This window comes from Lissotriton helveticus, chromosome 1_2, assembly GCF_964261635.1.
Source record: "Lissotriton helveticus chromosome 1_2, aLisHel1.1, whole genome shotgun sequence".
In the NCBI taxonomy this organism is placed as follows: Eukaryota; Metazoa; Chordata; class Amphibia; order Caudata; family Salamandridae; genus Lissotriton; species Lissotriton helveticus.
Genome location: NC_136058.1, coordinates 415,865,034 through 415,883,896, shown reverse-complemented (window position 1 = coordinate 415,883,896; position 18,863 = coordinate 415,865,034). Strand labels below are relative to the sequence as shown.

The window sequence follows — 18,863 nt, the reverse complement described above, 5'->3', positions numbered from 1 at the left end:
GTGCTGCCAGCTATCGGGGCTGCACACAGCAGTCTGGAGCCACTCAGGAAGGAGGTAAGCTCTTCATTTCATCTTAAGCCCGTAGGGTACATTCACAGCGAGATGGGTCCGGAGAACTTTATCCGCACTTTAACTGCGCCGAGCAGATAGACGTAGCACATCATAGGCTGTGTTGTGTGCTGGGTGATGCCTGGCATCTTATTATCATTGGCGGGAGGATGAAGCTCTGATAAGAGCTACTACAAGGAGAGCAGAGAAACAGGACCACAGATCGCCACAGAGTGACAACAGCCCAGAAGCTGAAGAAAGAACTCTGGAACAGCAAAACTCCTCCACCCTGGAGATTCTCCTGGGTAAGCAAATGATGGTAATGAAATGCAAACTGCAGCATTAAGGTCACACACCTCAAAATCATTCCCTTTAAACAAAAGGTAACAGCCTACAAGAAAAAACGAAACAAAAAGCAACAAAACTAGAAAATGCATTTCCAAATGCTGCAAAAGAGAAACAGTTAATACAATTGAAAAAATATTAAACTTTGTTGGTACCTTAGTAATGTGCTTACTTCTTGGCTTCACTCCATCAGCAGCAATAATGCTCTGAAAGGAGAAATTACTGCTGTGAGTCTCAAGAGTCTTCAGTATTACTGGTCTCAGTCACGAAGACTGTGATGTCGGAAGATAACTTTCTCTTATTTGGCTTCATAGATCCACCAGTCACACCATTGCTTTTAGCAGACACGCTACTATCAGCAGCATCACAACTTCAGGCAGATCAGCAAAGCGGATCTCACCACTCACATTGGGTGAATATTAATAAGTACGGTCTCGGCTTACCAAGCAGAACAAAAGAATCGGGTCTCATAGCCATACCCAGAGTCACAGTTAGCTCTGCCGCCACTTGAGCACACCCAAACACCTCAGCACTTAAGCACCAGTCCCAGGGGAGACCATGTGTGAAGTCCTTGTTAACTTGCACCACTCCTGGGTCAGCACAAACAACATCATGGAAAGCGTCTAACACCGCTACCACAAACATTCATCAACATCCAAATCCTCGTCACCCAAACTACCCAAAAGTGGCTTTCTAGATAAGCAGCCAGCCCTGTAGTGTCTGTCTCTGTGTACTAATTTGATGCCAAAGTTGTAATTTTAAAAACAGCCTTAGCAACCTTACAGGGGCCTTACTGACACCATTAAGGGTTCAAAGCAAAGGGCTGTGGTCTGTGAACTTTAAAAGATGCATGCCCCCAGACCTCTTCTGGACAATAAAAACTGGCAAAACCATTCAGAGGAATTGGTATCATAAATCATGTAAGAGTTCAGTAAGCTCACTCTCTACCCTCAGAAAAACAGAGCGCACTCTATGAATGAGAGGTACTGCCTGAGCTTTAAGTTTGATACAATGCTCAACCCATTCACTGCTCCCACTCGGTAAACATCAGGAGAATGTAGTAAAGTATTCTTAATGTCATTGGCATCAAAATCTACATTCGATACAGGCATGTCACTCAACACCGCTGGATTATCAGGAACCGGCCTCATAGCGAAACCAACTTAGTCTGATTCTGCCATCTCGACCCTTACCTTCCATTGATAGATACATACATTTTTGAGTGAATCTTTTTACCCAATCATTCCAGCAGACTAACAAAGTAATCCAGTATATATCGATATCCTGCTCACCTAAGGCTTTAGGATTTATATTTGAGCTGGTCAGCTGTTTCTCACAGCTCTAGTTTTATCAAAGGCTACATCACACAAAATCTTGATGGGTAGTCCTGAATCCGCCATTCCATTTAACAACACCGTACCAGCATGAACCATACACAAGGGACACATTACCTGTCGCATGAAGGTGGAACGAACTATGGAATCAATTGCTAAAACTACGTTATTCCCTCTGGAGACGTTCTTCCTCATTAACATCAATTGTGCAGACTTTTACAGTAGTGCATACACTCATACTGCTTGAAAATGCCCCAACACTGCAACACTGTCCTTGATCCGGGCATTTCCCATTACTTCCCGCGTGTGCCTTAAACCCACACCTGTAACAACTGCCATAATGAGCTTTCCCAGCCCAATTCCTTTTTGTTCGGTCTCTGGAGTTCACAGAACAACCCAGAGCAGTCCCAAGAATGAGACTCACTGGTGATGCACCCTCCTCAGAGGTCAATGTTCTAGATGAAAGCGTGGAGCGCCCTCTGCTTTTAGGAATGTTCACCTCTCGGGGACAGTTGGGTTCCTGCAGCTCAGTAATCTCTCCTGCAAATTCTTAGATAAACAGTTAAACACAAACTCGTCTCTGCTATATACATCCACTCTGTTCTCAAATTTGCTTGGGGCTGTCAAAATGCAAAGAGCTGCAATACATTTGTTTTAAAAAGTTGTGACGTTCAAGCGTGAAGCTTGGTTTATCTCTAAACTGAATTTTGTAGAGGTTCTGTTCCCGCACGATACTCGTCCCATATTCCAGGTGCTTCAACCCTGGTAGGTTATCAACTGCCTATTTGCAGATAATTTCTAAAAACTCTGCTAGTTTCTGCAAGAAATTGAATTATTATTTGTGGTGAAAGAGGAAAAATCACAACCCCTGTCAGAGTGAATTCTCAACGCCATTAAAAGTAACCTGGAGTCAAACCCTGGTACCTAAGACACGGAACAGGCAGGCTTAACATAGGACAATATGTAAAATATGTATGCAGAAACCAAAACAGTAAAAGTCAAAATGCAAAACAATAAATATAAAAAAACTTGTTCACAGATACATCCCAGGTGGCAGACAGTACCACCATGGCAAACAAAAGTAATCTGGCTCAGTACACCCCTTGGATCAGACTTTTGTTCCCAACCCATGGTAAACTCTGTGAATTAAGACAGCAACCAACAGAGGCCCTGACAGCTGTCAGATGGCAAAAACATCAAAGACAAACTGGTACGTGCTAATACACAGGTGAAGAGACCAAAGGTTTCATACAGACCATTCTAGCACTACCTCACATTAAAGGACACCACCAATGTGGAAATTGCATCTCATGCTTGAGTACCATCGAAGGAGATACATTTGAATACTGAGGCAAAGGTATCATACATGAAGAATTCACAAATTACAATAGTACCAACTTAATATATTGTGTAATATGCCTATGACTGGTTGCATACGTAGGTAAAACAACTCAGGCAGTAAAAAAGAGGATCACTCAACACAGATCAAGAATTAAATGCAAAGTCCATAATGCACCCATGGTACGACATTGCGAAGAAATAAAGACATGGGACACAAGACATAAAATGGACAGTCCTAAAACACGTAAAAGGATGTTGCACTGATTCCATACTATCGCGCTTCGAAGTAAAAACGATCCTACGTCTGGGCACAACCGACTATGGACTCAATGAGAAGAGCGAAATAATGCATTGCATATGAGGAGCCAACTACATAACACACAGCACAATATGCATGTAACATACGAACTGATAGTTTTTCACTAGGTCCTGATGAATCGCCACTGATCCTCCAGACTATGAGGCAACAAACATGTCGACCCCTCAGGAGTAGAGCGCAGTTATCCCGAACCATTAATTCAGAGTCGCCACTCTTCCTTTTAACCAGGTGGTGAGCCAACCTGAATAAAAGTCAGTCTTTGGACTACCCAACCTGTTTGAATCACTTACCATTACATCTCATCTACACATTATAGGTCACTTACCTCCACTGTACCAAACGCCAAAGAACAAAAGATCTCTGCCAAAGAGCCCCTCTTTGGGTGCCCGTCAGGTATTGCAGCGCCGGCCCAACGAGGAGCAGGCCCAAATGATGGAGCATGGCACCTAGCTGGCTGGGGGTGTGAGGGCCCTAGTTCCGAAAGGAGGAATTCCCCTCCCGACGATTATTTTTATGACTGCCATTTCTCCTTGTGACAATACACATTGTTTATCTCTCTTTACTTCTCTTGACCCACCTAAGGAACTGCGTCCCCTCTTCTCTAGTGATGGCCTGGGCATGTATGCTGGACCTTCCAAAAGCCCTTCTGTCCCCCTCTTGTTGAATAACATAAGGGGATTGCCTCCCTACTGTCAATGTTCGTCTAGAACCTTCCTCTGTGCCCTCTGTCGATGCTGCTCTCCTGCCCGCTCTTAACATTCCTTGCATCGCACCCTCGACGCGCGCACCCCCCTCCTTGCGCCTCACTCTCCCAGCCCCCACCGCCCCTGTCCTTGCGCCTCACTCTCCCAGCCCCCCTCCTTGCGCCTCACTCTCCCAGCCCCCCTCCTTGCACCTCACTCTCCCAGCCCCGCGCCGCCGCCCGCCTGCTGCCCCCGCCTCACCTCTCCTCGCACTCTGTCGACGCCCGCCCCCCCCTCGACTCCCTCCTCTGTGCCCGACAAGATGTTCAAAGCTCGTATGAGAGATGGAGCAGACTTCTATTTTAAGGTGAACGGGCGGCCTGTTGAATCAGCTTGCGTGCTATAGGATGAATTCAAGCCAGTGATCCTTGAGGACACTGACAACAAGGGGACGGAAATACTGGGAGAGACTTCCTGAAAGACCTGACCCTGCCAATGCTAACGAATGAGGACCGAGATGCACTAGACCAAGACCTGACAGTAGACTAAATAAATAAAACAATAGTAACCTTGCAAACAGGGCACGCGACGGGGCCTAATGAGCTCCCCATAGAATTATATAAAAGCATGATGGATAAAAGCAGGGAGTGCCTCCAGAGGAGGTTTCAGACTGCCTGAAAATAAGGGTGTCTCCCAGAGGACCAAAGAATGTCTGAGGTGGTGTTCATCCCAAAAAACGATGAAGCAGCAACTGAGTGTGGGTCTTATAGACCTATCTCCCTGCTTAATTTTGAGACTAAGGTCCTTGCGTAGGCTCTGGCGATCTGCCTGCGGACAGTAATTGCAACAGTGGTTCATCCTGATCAATCGGGATTTATGCCACACCAGGGAACGCGCTTATATCTCCGACACATTAATGGCATACCACATGCAACAGGGGAATCCTTTGCTGAACCAGTTGCGCTGCTGTCAAGCTCTTGTATGTGGCCCCTCTAGCGCGCATGCGCGCCAATAAAACAGTCTCCCGAGTCTTTGCCGTCCGACAGGGATGTTCCTTGTCTCCTATGTTCTTCTCACGTTCGCCAGGACCTCTCATATGGGGTATTCCAGTTGATCAGGAGTGGGATGAGAGAATCTCCCCCTACGCTGACGTTTTGCTGTAAGACACGTAATCAGCCTTCTCGAGTGAATGAATCCTACACATTTTTCACATATTTAGAGATTATTCAGGATATAAGATCAATTTATAAAATGACACTTGGTTAGATTTATTTTGCGGAACCACAGAATTTCATCTTGAGTAAATAAGTTTTGCTATAGAAATTCTGGTCAATATAAAAAGTGGACAATTAGTGCAATTTTCAGACTTTGCAATGTTAACCTATGGGGTGAAGAAAATATTCAACAAACGTATAGCCAACATCTACTTACAAGGCCATTCTTCATAAGTTAAGGTCAGTATTGGACAAGGTTCACTTCAGAACCAACAGTACACCACCAACGGCACGTGGGAGCCCGGGTGCAGGTGCAAGTTCAAGGTTGGAAACCCAATACAAATGAAGGGGGTCTGGGGCAATCGGACAGAGGCTCCTTACAAGTAGGTAACAGCGGCTTAGGGGAACTAGGTGGTCAGGAACTGAAGTTCAGGGACTGGGGATGCCACCTGAAAACTTGATTTAAGGGCGATGCAAGAAAGTGACAAGTAGTGTCCAATGGGCCCTTTGCCTGGGTGTCTAGGTCCTCTAACATGCCCACCTTGTGTGAGAGGAGGCCACAGTCCTAGCCATAACTGAACATGCCCCACCATCTTCAAGATGGTGGGCACTGAAAAGTGTACTTGACCTAGCCTCCAGCACCCGAGGGCTGGAGTTGACAGAGGGGGGGCACATCTCCTATTCTATCAAAGGTTTCCCACCTGTCCTGCCGCCAAAAAGGGGGTGAGGACGCGACGGAGGCCCGCTCCTTCGAACAGGAGAGGCTGGGGTCGCATTACAAAGGGGGCAAGACCTTTGAAGCTCGCCACCACGGATGGCTCTTCCTGTCCAGGGGAGAAGTGAACACCTCCACCCAGGAAAGGCATTGTTCTCAGCCACAGAGTGCGCAGGCACACTCCCCTGACTTGGGAACTGGGGATACGGGTTTGAGTCTCTGCTTCAGTGCAACATTCTGTGATTCTGGGCAAATCACTTTATCACCCCGTGACCATAGACAGCATCTAGAAATCATCACGGGTGATGAGCCGCAATATATAAATCTGTGAATTTTAACTCACTGCCCGAGATATGCGTAAGACATCCCTAGAGCAGTGTTCATGGGAATGGCACAAAGTGATGTGTGCCAGGTCGGCTCTTCAGTTTTGTCAGTAGATGACGCAGTCTGAATTTAATAATTGTCCCACTCAGTAAGGAGGGATCTATCACCCACTCCCCTTCTTCGCTGTCATCGTCAGTTGTGTGTGCGTCCTCAGGGAGATGAGACATCGATGCCACCGGAGGTGGCGGCCTGATGATCGATGAAGGCAGAGGAAGAGGCATCTGTGGGACAGATGAGGCCGACTCCCAGGGAGGAAATCGGCAGTAGTAGTCCTCAAGCACATGTTGCAAATTAGAGATGAGAGACATGGGCATCTGCACAGTTGGCTCACAAGTGGTGGTTGAGTATTGGCTCAGGGTAATAATCATATCCTTGGTCATCATCAATATCTTGTCATTTGATGAGAAGCTCAGAAGGAGTACAAGCAGCACGGAACCGGTCATTCTCTTCCGAAACCTCCTCATTAGCCCCATAGTCAAAAAGCTCCACAGAAAGATTTGGAGATGGTTGAATCGGCAATAGATCCAAAGAAGAGTTCCTACGTTGAAGAAAGGAAACATCCGACGTTCCTGAAGGCGGCAAAAGTGTTGCTGAAGATTTCAAGGGGACTAGAGACATCAAAGCTGAAGGTGGAACCAAGGATGCCGCCACCGACTCAGCGGTCGACGACAAAGAGAGGGGTTGAAGTTCCGTAAGGAAAAGCTTCTGTGCTGTCGACGAGGCAACCGTCGACGAAGCAGGTGGATCCTTGAGAGCCATCGACCGTCTCGTCGACGAGAAGGCATCCGTCGACGACTGACCAGAGACAGACCTCTTTTTTGTCGATGACGAAGTGAAGGAGGTGGCAGACGAGCGAGGCTTCACCGACACCATGACAAATGTCGACGGAGAGGACGCTGACAACATAATCATTGTAGGTTGAGGAGAAGAGAAGGTGGAAGTCTTCGTTGTAGCAGTGGCGACGGAAATCATCGTCGATGAGGAACCCATTTTTTAGGCAAATTTGTCTCAAGAAGAGACTTAGACGTCTGAAACTTAGATTTCGGAGGCGTAGAGGGCATAAGTAGTCACTTAGAAGGAACAGGAGCCCTTTTTGAGGAAGAAGTCTGGCCTTCATGAGTAGAGGTGTGGTCTTTTTGAGCACCTTAGCCTTAGCAGATATCATCTCCACCTCACAAGCCTTCTTCTTAGAGATGACAGTCCTGAGAGAGGAATCACTCTCAACATCCGATATCCTTAGTCTTGAGTTTCTGTAACCACAGAAGTTGACCTCCCTCTCCGTCTCTTAAAGTCTTTTGAGGAAAAGTCCTGCAGATTTTACAATCTCTCACCTGATGTTCAGGGTGGAGGCAGTAGATACACTTTTTGTTGGGGTCTTCGGAATGAAGCCAGAATTTCCCACAAGACTTTTGTTCACCATATGTTGGCAGGGTATGCTCAGACGTGAGTCCCTTGCTCACTTTGCCACTGGATGCAAACAAGCTGGGCTGAAGACGGCTAGAATGCCAGAAACCGGTCCTCCGAAGCTTGTTTCCGGTCCAGGGAAGGCATGGCTTGGCAGTTCGGGCTGGACTGTTCCCATGAGGCACAGGGTCAGACTGATTTGCATATGGCCATGTCTGAACTGGGGTGGCAGAGAGGGCTAAAGAACGGTGATGGATTAAACCCAGATCAGTTGACTGGGGGTGAGTGTTTGATTGGTTCAGATGTTCCGTTCATCACCACCCCCTTTTGTACCATACTGGCATAGAGATGGGCATCTTCTTCTACGGCAGACGCTTCTATCTCGTCTTGGTCAGATTCTTCCCAGAAGATATCCAGAGTGTGTTGAATGCTCTGATGCTGACTCTCTCGCCGTCGAGCCTGATGATCAGCTAGAGTCCTCTTGGACCGAAACGACTTACAAGTGTCGCAGTCTTTCTCCTTGTGCGCTGGAGAGAGGCACAATTTACAAACTTGATGTATGTTTTGCGAGGGTACTTGGCGTGGCACCCAGGACAGAAATGGAATGGAGTCCGTTCCATTTGCAGTTGACTGGCCCTAAGCAGCAAGGCCCGACGGTTGCCCATGAGGTTTTCTATCGAACATGGAGAGTTTGTTGATCTATTTGAAACACGGAGAACAGGAAAACGGGTACTGAAACAATACAGTTGAGGGTAGAGTGGACTGCGGGAAACCCAAAGAGCGGTTTCGGAGCGCAGCAATACACATCCGAACCAATTTGGGGTAAAAAACAATCTAACAATGGAGTCGATGTCCATGCCCACTATCACCGAAAGGTAGAGTCATCTTTCCTCGTGATTGGAAAGACTTCTTCATAGAAAAACAACTTGCAAACATCCAGACCCAACACAAGATGGCAGGAGTATGCAAAGCATGTGCATCTACAGCATACATGCCTCGAACAGAGGATTAATGGCCCCAAATCCCTGCCGTGGTATCTTGTCATGTTGTGGCTGAGTGTGCCATGTGATGTGGCAGGCTATAGTTCTTGGTGTGATTTGGTCATTTTTGACAAGGTGGAGTGCTGAATGGTTAGACAAATTTTGATTTTCTTTGTTTTTGGGATTGTGTGAAATAGTGCGGTACCTACCGTATGATGTAAATAAATTACATTGCTAATATACCATAAGGACGTGGGGTGAGTGTTATTAGGGCCAAAGCCTTGCTGATTATATGCAGAATAACAGGTCTGGGAGGTCACTACTGACTAGGGCAGGTTAGCAGCTGCACAGGCCTTGGGCATTGATCCTATTGAGGATAATATGTGATGGGCACTGGTGACTGGAGCTGGCTAGCAACAACGCTCGCCTCTGTTATTTATTACAAGCAGGGTAACAATACATGTCAATATTGACTGGAATTGGTTGGCAGTAGAGTTAACCTCTGGTTTTGAATATTTGCAGGATTTAAGGTACAGGGGTCACTACTGACTGGAATTACTTAGCAGGATAATAGGTCTCAGGGGGCCAATACTGACTGAAGCTGGTTAGTATGATCACTAGTCCCAAGGTGCTACTAATGACTCAAGTTGGCTAGAATGATAACAGGTCCCAGTGTCCAGTACTAACAGGAGCTGGCTAGTAGGCTTACATACAGGTCAAAGGGGCCACTACTGACTGGAGCTAGCTAAAAGAATAACAGGTCCAAGGGTGGTGTGGGTGCGAGTGGCACCAGTGACCAGAGTTGGCTAGAAGCATTGACGACCTTTGGTATTGATTAAGTGCAGGATTCCAGGTCACAGGTGACACTGCTGAATACAGCTGGATAGCAGCAGTGGTGGCCTCTAGGAAGAAGGAATTGAGAAAGCATAACTGGATATACTGGTTTCTTTAATACCGATAATTGTTTATACATGAAATTTATAACGTGCATTGATATATTACATTACCAAATTACACAATATTCTTATATTAATTTGATGTGAGTGTTCGCCTTAATATGCCTGCAAAGTTACATGATTCTATTAGGGCCCAGAACCATTTTATTTAGGTATGTCCATCTGCACACTTTCCTGCATCTTGTAGTAAATTGAATATTGACAAACAGAAGTGTTATTTCTAGAAAACAGTGAATTCTGCAGCTTGTCATTTTATCTTTTATCTGCACCTCACAGACTCCTCACAATCCACTCGAGAGAAGATCCTGCCTCCTACTCATTAGTGTTGTTTCAGTAACTGTTTCTATCATGTGTTCATGTTTCACTGACTTGTATTAGGAGAAAAGTTTATAAAAAATACATTGTGTAGCATTAGCATTATATACTCCAACTTGCTTTAAGGTGGATGCTCTCGTCCATTGCAAAGATAATTGTCACTTGTTAGTTTACTTGGCCTTTTGCAAACAAAAATTGAATTTGTTTTTGTCTGTTAGCACAGTGTAACCGTTTCAAGCACAAACATATAGCTGAGCATTGTATCTTACCATCAGAGACATTTTCTATTAAGATAAATTCAGAAGTGTACATTTTTATAGCATTCGGGAGTGAACTTTGTACAGTTATACTATGGACCTCAGTCTTCTTCTGAATCCGTACTGCTGTCATCTTGGTCCGGTAGCGGCTCTCAAATATTTCCTCTGTATTTGTTCCACACCCCCCAAATTTTGGTCCATTTTCTTGGACAACCCCTGCTACTGAACACCACCCTCTCCGCAATCATGGCTGCGTCCATGTCGTTACTCCATGCTGTTAGAGCAGGTCTTTCTGCTCTTCCTCACCTCTGTGCTATATTTCTCTTGGCCACCATCATACCCATTGTAGCCCAACTCTGCCCTGAACGTGTAAGGTCATTTGGTTCCCATATGTTTAACAGGCAACGCCTGGGCTCAGGTAACATCAGGACCCCCTGCCTTTTGCTAATTTTGCATTAAATGTATGATAGATTTGTTGGTGTGTTGTGTTTTATTTTACATATCACATGAAAAGTCCAGGAAAATGACAGTCCAGTATAAACATTCTTCATATACATCAACTCACAGTATACTGTTCTGGAGGTTCAGTCCCATAGACATTACCTCTAACTGAACGCAGGCACCCTAGGAAGCATGTGCTTTTCAAACCAGTTTCCCTCTGATGCGGCGTCCTTGCTATTGGATAAGTCAATATGTCCTGAAGTTTAAGAGGGTTACCGTATCTAGTGCACCCTGTAAGACAGCGCTCACCTGTGGCAGTAAGATGTTAATAGGCACCTTATCACCTATGCACAGTGCAGGGCTTTGAGTTACAGAGCTCCTCACGCTGTGGAGAAGATTAGGTCACATTTACCTGTTTTCCCATATTTGGTGTTGATGAAATGCCAACAGATTGCTCCATGACTACACAAGGCATGAAAATGTTTAACTGAAGTATAGACCCCAGCTTACCAGCAGGTCCATAGGTGATCGACACTTTCACACAGTGATAGGGGCAAGTAGTTCCTCAATTTAACTGCCACTGTTTTTAATCTCAACATGGACCAGGATGATCACATTAACTATATTGCGGCAACTGGCTGATAGTTGATCTTATATTCAGACTTCACCAATCTCACATCTTATGACACAAACATCCTCTGTTGTACTATGCTCCTCCGGCGTACTTAATAAAAGATCTCCGACAAAGTGCCCTCTTGTGGTGCCCACCAGGCATTGTAGCGCCGGCCTGGTGAGGAGTATTGCCCAATGATGAAGCATGTCACCTTCAGGTGAGTGAACGCAACTTGACTTAAAAGCACATGCTTCCTAGGGTGACTGCGTTCAGTTACAGATAATGTCTCTGGGACTGAACCTCTGGAACAGTATACTGTGATTTGATTGTGTTTTATTTTAACAAATGTACATAGTAAATATTGGTGCTTGCTTGTTTCACAAAAATGATCGAATACCTGCCTCAGAGCGCACTTCTTACAGACGAGTATGGGGTTATCATGTTGCTGCTACAAGCTCCTTACCTGTGCGAGTTATCGGGAATGAAGCAGGGGCAGACCCAAACCAGCCACACGTGGAGATCAATGACAAATACTGAAGAATTAACTGAGCTTCCAAGCTGGAGACGATTACTTAATTGACCCTGAAAATAAAAGACACGTTTTTAGTATTCTGTTGACTCATTGCCATAAAAACAACGGATATAAATTCAATATTGTGTCAAAATGGAACTGGATATGCTGAATCGGATGTTGCGCCAGGTCATGTGTGACACACTCCACCATTATTGCCTATGGGACTTGTAGTTTTGTTTTTCTCATTAAAAGGGTGGGCTCTAAAGTCCCAGTGTTCTAAGCAATGTTGGTTAAAATCAGAGGCCTGACGGAGGGTGAAGCATGACACTGCTCTGCTTAGCAGTGAGATGACTGACAGTTCCCCAGCCCTTCCATTCTTTGACAGACAGAGGCTCGTCGGCCATTCATATTTTGTTGCACTGACAAAGAAACCTTTTTTGCAGCTTGTGTCACTGAAGAGATAAAACCCCTGGGCGTGTTTAATTAACTACTGACAAACATGAACAATCAAGAACATGAGTTTTTGGAACAAAAGCACCCAGCTGCCCGAGTGCCCCTGACAGTGCAACCTGTACCCTATCCTACTTCCCCATTTGCCCTGAGCAAGTGACCAGGAGCCCAGCTCCCACAGTCGCGTGGCCTTCTAGTCAGAAGCCACCAACCTGAGGTAGCCTAACTACCCCTGCACCCGGCCGCCCCTGTGCCGCTGCGGGTGAACCAACTGAACCTACCTGACCCTGGTGGACCCCCGAGTCCATGCCCAGAACCCTAACCTCACCAGTCGAGTACTCACCTGGAAACCGGTAACTAACTTACCTGCCATTGGATAACATAGACTGGGTTGACTCGAGAAATTTTCTAAGTGTGAAGTTTTGGAAACTTAAAATATTCCCATAAAATCAACTGCATTCCGAATTCCGATGTACTCACCTGTGCTCAGGAGAGAAGCCAGTACTGCATCTTGTAGCCCAGTACTGAACCGCAGAAGTAATCCCAGCCGGGGTTACTAGTAACTTGAATTTTCGCCATAGGACTCCATTGTGTGCTTTTCTGTTAAATTTCTTCTAAGTGTCTACTTTTGAAAACTTGAAATATTCTTTAGAAATCATACCGAATACTGAAACTTAATTACTTACCTGTTTGAAGTTGAGACCCCAGTGCTGTACCTAGGAGCCCAGTACTGGATTACAAAAGTAACTTGATTTTACTCCCATTGGATAACATTGCCAGATTTTCATTGAAAGTTTTCTACGTGTAAACTTTTTAAATAGCTTTATATTTCTTCAAAATCATTGCAATAGCCAAATCGTTTTTGCTAAACTGTTTCCAGCTTAGACCCCAAGACTGAATCTAGGATCCAGTCCTGGGATTACAAAAGTAATCGATAAAGTTATTAGCTGCATTTATGTAGAAAAACCCATTGAGCTCAATGCTAAATTGTATTTAGAATTGTGGTGCCTACTGCAACCCCTGTACCTATTGTGTCTACCAAGTTTATTGCCTCTTTGCAAAGTAATTACATGAGAGAACACATATCGAGAAAAGTATATTTTTATACCTGTTGGTTCTAAAAATAAAACAACTATATCTTTTGATATAAAAACAATTGGCCTGGAGTTCAGTCCTTGAGTGTGTGAAACCCCTTGCTGACTGAGTGTGTACAACAAATGCTTTACACTGTCCTCTGGTACTGCCTTTCTGCTCGACCCAGCTACCACTTTAGAGAGTAAGGTCACACCTGGCTTTAACCTCTGTTAAGGAGAAGTGTAGCTTAATGGTTAGAGCGGCAGACCCTGATGCAGAGGTCTGGCCCGGGACCAGGGTTCAATTCCCGCCTCGCGGGTCTTGGGCTCAATTTCCTCAGACCTGATAATTCACGCCTCTGTGCCTATTCTAATCATGGGTCCAACTCTGCAAATCTCCGCAACGGCCCCAACAGCGCTCGGATGCCTGGCTTCACCTTGGGGGTGCCCAGGAGTGGACATTTAACAGGGAAAAGACAGGAAGGGTTCCACAGTGGTACGAATTACAGCGCCAGGACACCCCAGTTGGGGTATTAGTACGTTTTACAAGTACAAATTACATTTACATTTACATTATACCTCTGGGGTCTGTGGACTCTATACACACTGTACCTTATTCTGGTCCAGTATATATAGAGCCACTTTCTCACAGTGGTGGATCAGCGGTGGGATACAAACTTGCATTTGTTGGACTACTTGGTTACCATCTGATCACACGACAGAACTCATTAATTGCCTTTAGAATTCTGAAATAGTTTTTTCCAAAATACTAAAAGTCTGGCAGGGCCCAGCAACCCCGCTATCACCAAAATAATCATAGCACCGGGTGGCCTACCAGCTCATACAAAAACTCATACAAAAACTACACCGACCTTGCCTAACAACAACGCCGGCTTTAGTAACTCAACAAACCTGGGACACCCAAAGGGTTTTTCCAGCCGATGGCTCGACTAAAGCACAGCAGGCAACAGGGCTGCCCCACAATAAGGGGGTTGGCGAAACTCGTACCTCAGCGCTCAGTGCATACGCAGAGCCACTCCAAAACTCTGCAACATCCCATTCAACCCTAGTTAGGCCTGGATTTGACCATAACGGCATTAGATACAATCAACAAGACCAGGGGGCGGACCACATAACGGAGAAGCAGCCGGCTAAACTGGATCATCACCGTGTACTGATTAATGACGTCTTGTCCTCAATGGTAAATGCAGCCATAATGCACGCTGACCAGTTAGACGTCCAGATAAGCCTACTTCACACAGTCGCCGGCCTGATATCAGGCATAGATTCCAAACTAGAAGCCTTGAACTCTTTAATTCAACGCGCCCAAGCAAATACCACAGCCACATTCAAGCCACAGGACTGTGGATGTAGTCCGGTGCTGCTCTGCTTGGAAAAACTGCCAGTAATAATGAATACACTGATTGAAGATCTAAAAGCAGAATCCAGCAGGCATAGTAGCAACGAAAATTTGAAGTCGGCAAATACAGATAACACTCCATCCGGGACACAGACGACTGTCGACTCTAATGGTAAAGACCCCCAGCAGGACATCACAAAGATGTCGGCAGCTGAAGCAAGCAGGACACTACAAACAACTACAGACAAATGCAGCACCGCTGCCAAAGAACAAGCAAACTTAAACAGCTTGCAGGTGACAAGCCTTGAAACTGGCCACCTATCCCGGAAAAATAAGAAAAAATTTAAAAAGCTAAATAAACAAAAAAAAAGCAATCATAACCAAAACAGCTCAATTAGGCTGTGGTTATTACCGGAAACGAATGAAAACCCTATGCACAGTATAAACAACGTTGTGCCTACCACACAACAAAATCCTCCAACCCTAGACGGAAAAGCTATTTGGCCGAACAATTCAACTAAAATCAATCTTGACCCACCCCTTGGCAATACGCACGAAGGCCTAGGCCAATGCTCTAAAAATTGGGATAGAAGTGCCGCAATACCCAGCGGGCATCCCAAACTTCATGAGGAACAAACTACTCGGGCAGGCAGCCAGACACTGCCTGAATTCCAGGTACCACATCGAGACAGCCCAACGCCAATCAACGCAATGGATAAAGCCTTACATAGCCAAACCAGAACCTCACCAAAGGAAGACAACCAGAGAATACGCTGGAAGGACTCCAATGACTTCAACAAGATAGCAGTAAACGAAACAAGCGAAGTTCTGCTGCCGATAACAAAAACGGGCACCGCAAACTATGCAAATGACGAAGTCAATGCTGTGTCACGGCAAACCCGTCAGGATTTAATTAGACAAGATTCATCCATAAAAGGGACACATAAGTCACATATCCCACATACACAGGATGATCTCCAGCCAGAATATGCCTCACAGGGCAAGTGGGACATACTCAACCGCAGCAACCTACTAAAACTCTATGCGAACATTCCAGGCCTGGAAAATATAAAGTCATCTGACATCGACACTGTTTCCTTTTTCATGCAAGGACCAGGTGACACTAACGAATCAACAGAACTGCTTTTTTCAAACCCAGACATAATCCATACACTAAAAAGAAACTACCAATTATTGGAAGATTGGGGCATAAAGATCACGAGTCTGCCGACAATAAAATACCCTATGCCTTTGAAATATGCCCACTTGCAGTATCAAATTGACCCTAGAACACCGGACATACAAAGAGAGAACTCAAAAGCAGAGTTGCCACTCCCACCCTTAAAAACACTCTCTATACTCCATGAGAGTGAAAGTGGAACGAATACAAAATTGGCAAGCAATGGGTTACTCAAGGTCACTACAAACATTAGCAAAGGTACCCGGAGCCGCTCAATTCAGAACAACTCAAATGAAGATTGGTCTTGGGTGCCTCGAGCCTTAGCTCATAATTCCTAAACTCCGCACTGTTGCAATTAAGACTACACCACCGCATTGGCAGGCAGATTTACCAGGTATAAAACAGAAAAGGGAGACAACTGGGAAACAGAACTTATCTATTATGTCCTGGAACGTAGCCGGGATACTAAAATTAACACAATATCCCGCAACTCTTCACAGATATAGATATAATCTGCATGCAAGAAACGTGGGCTATTAAACCAGTTTCGATCAGGGGATTTGCGGACTATCACAAACCAGCTCTTAAAGAAAACATCTTCGGCAGACCGTCAGGCGGCATCTCCATATATATCAGGCTCTCACAGAAGATACAATTTAGGGAAATTACAACAACGTCAAATTTGTATATGGCCGGCCTTTTGAAATGCCTTTCATCAAGTAAGGGCACATTGCCTATATTACTGATCAATGTTTATTATAACCCTAATGGACGGGGAAAAAAGGAAAAACTCTCAGAGTTATTAGAAGACATCGAAAATCTCCTCTTACAATTTGCCCAGATGGACTCAATAATTCTCGGGCATTTCAACACACATAACATTGGAGATAAATCAGTAGAAAGCTACAGTTCCCCCGCGACGGAAGCATTCAACGCTATCTTGCATGCCTATCGGTTGGCATCAGCCCACTCCCTACTCAGAAAGGATTCTCCAGGAAACCCCTGTCCGCCAACTTACAACAATCTTACCACAATTGACTATATCCTTTTAAGCTCTCGGCTACAGAGCCTAATGCCAGGGTATAAAGTAGCACAGCCGAAGGAAAGTGATCATGTGGCTCTAATAACAACCTTAAACCTGACAGCAGACAACCACTACACACTTAAACAACTGGGATCGACAACCGGTATTGAACAGCACATATTGATAAGAAGGATTAAATGGGACGCAGGCCCTATACATAAGTTTGAGGAATGGAAAAAAGCATGGGTGGACGGCACATTAAAGGAAACAAACAGGGGCATAATTAAAGAATGCGACCAGCTTGCCCACAATCTAGTAATACTCCTACAAGAAGGGAAAAGAAGTAAAACTAACTATTACCCGAGGCACAACCTTGGTGATATACTTGCAATCCGTGAAAGCACAAAACTAGTGCGCATCAAACAAAAGACTTACCTGTAAACCGGTTAAACTAAAGGTAAACAACTCCTGCAGGAAACAGCAAAATCACACTCAAAGCAAGTTTGGGCGGAAAAACGGAAACAAACTGAAGCAAAGTGGCTAAAGATCTTCGGACTGTTAAGTCCCAGTAAAACACAAGAGTTCTGGCAATACCTTAATACTCTAAATCAAGGGAACATGCAGAGAGAGAACTCAATTGACTCCGACATCTGGATAGCCCACGTGACATTTTTATACAAAGAGGAAGGCATCCTAAATCATTCAAACACAGAATTATACAATGTAACACAACTGACTAACCCAAAAAATTCATACACATGGAAAAAAAGTTAGTCAACACAATATTTTAAAAAATCACACCCAATGGAGCGCCAGGACTCAACGGCCTGCCGGGCTCCCTTTTCAGGCAAGACACAGACTTTTGGTCCGAAAATCTGTCCGTGTTATACGCCGAATGTCGATTGGCAGGGAACGTACCGGATTCTTGGCGTGGGTCGCTCCTGCATCCCATTTATAAGAAAGGGTCGAAATCAAATCCACAAAACTACCACATGATTGCACTCCTTGATATTGAGGGAAAGGCCTACGCCACCACCCTATTAATGGAACTCGCAAACTGGATCAGTAAGGAAGGCCTCCTGCCATTCTATCAAACAGGGTTCAGACCAGGAGCTTCAACAGTGGATAACATCATAGCGCTCTCATACCTAAGTTACAAGGCAGTGGCACGAAAATCTCTCCCAATCTTTGCCTGTTTTATTGACTACACTGCGGCCTTGGTGTCGACCGCTCTATTCTTTGGCAGAAACTGGCTACCTGGAATATCGACACACATTTACTAAAATCAATTATATCCCTATATTCAAGCACATGGGTCAGAATTAAACTGTCAACTACGTCAGCCTCAGAGAAAATTTACACCAATCGCGGCTTGAAGCAAGGATGCGTACTAGCCCCGATGTTATTCAACTTATACAGCGCAGACATGGGCAAAGCCTTGATGGGAGCATCACTAGCAACTCCCCGTCTTGGGCATACCAAGATTCAATTACTGCAGTACGCTGATGATCTGGTACTACTAAAATTGGGCTTCAAAAAGCCTTAACGGCCTTGGGAATCTACAATGCAAAAAACAAACTGACCGTGAATGCAGCCAAATCAAAAATAATAATATTTGGTCCTTTTCCGAAACAAAAAATGATAAAATGGAAGATAGGACAACGGACGTTGGACTGCACACAACAATACACTTACTTGGGAATTTGGCTTTGCGAGACAGGGCGGCCAGGAATACACCTAGAGAAAATACGGGCAAAAGGGAAAAGTATCTCGTATGCCCTGGGGAAGCTGCATGCAACTCTACATAGCCCTACGACAACAGCAACGACAACAGCAATTCAGAGAGTATTAAGGGCGAAGCTAATACCATCATTAAATTACGCTCAGCAGGCCTTTCCAGGTAAACTATCAAG

At 45.1% G+C, this 18,863-nt stretch overlaps 1 protein-coding gene across 2 annotated transcripts in view; it reads left to right on the top strand.

Annotated features, from left to right (window-relative positions):
* Window positions 1-18,863, top strand: part of LOC144807017 (uncharacterized) — a 502,862-nt gene that overhangs the window by 460,795 nt on the left and 23,204 nt on the right. The window lies entirely within an intron of this gene.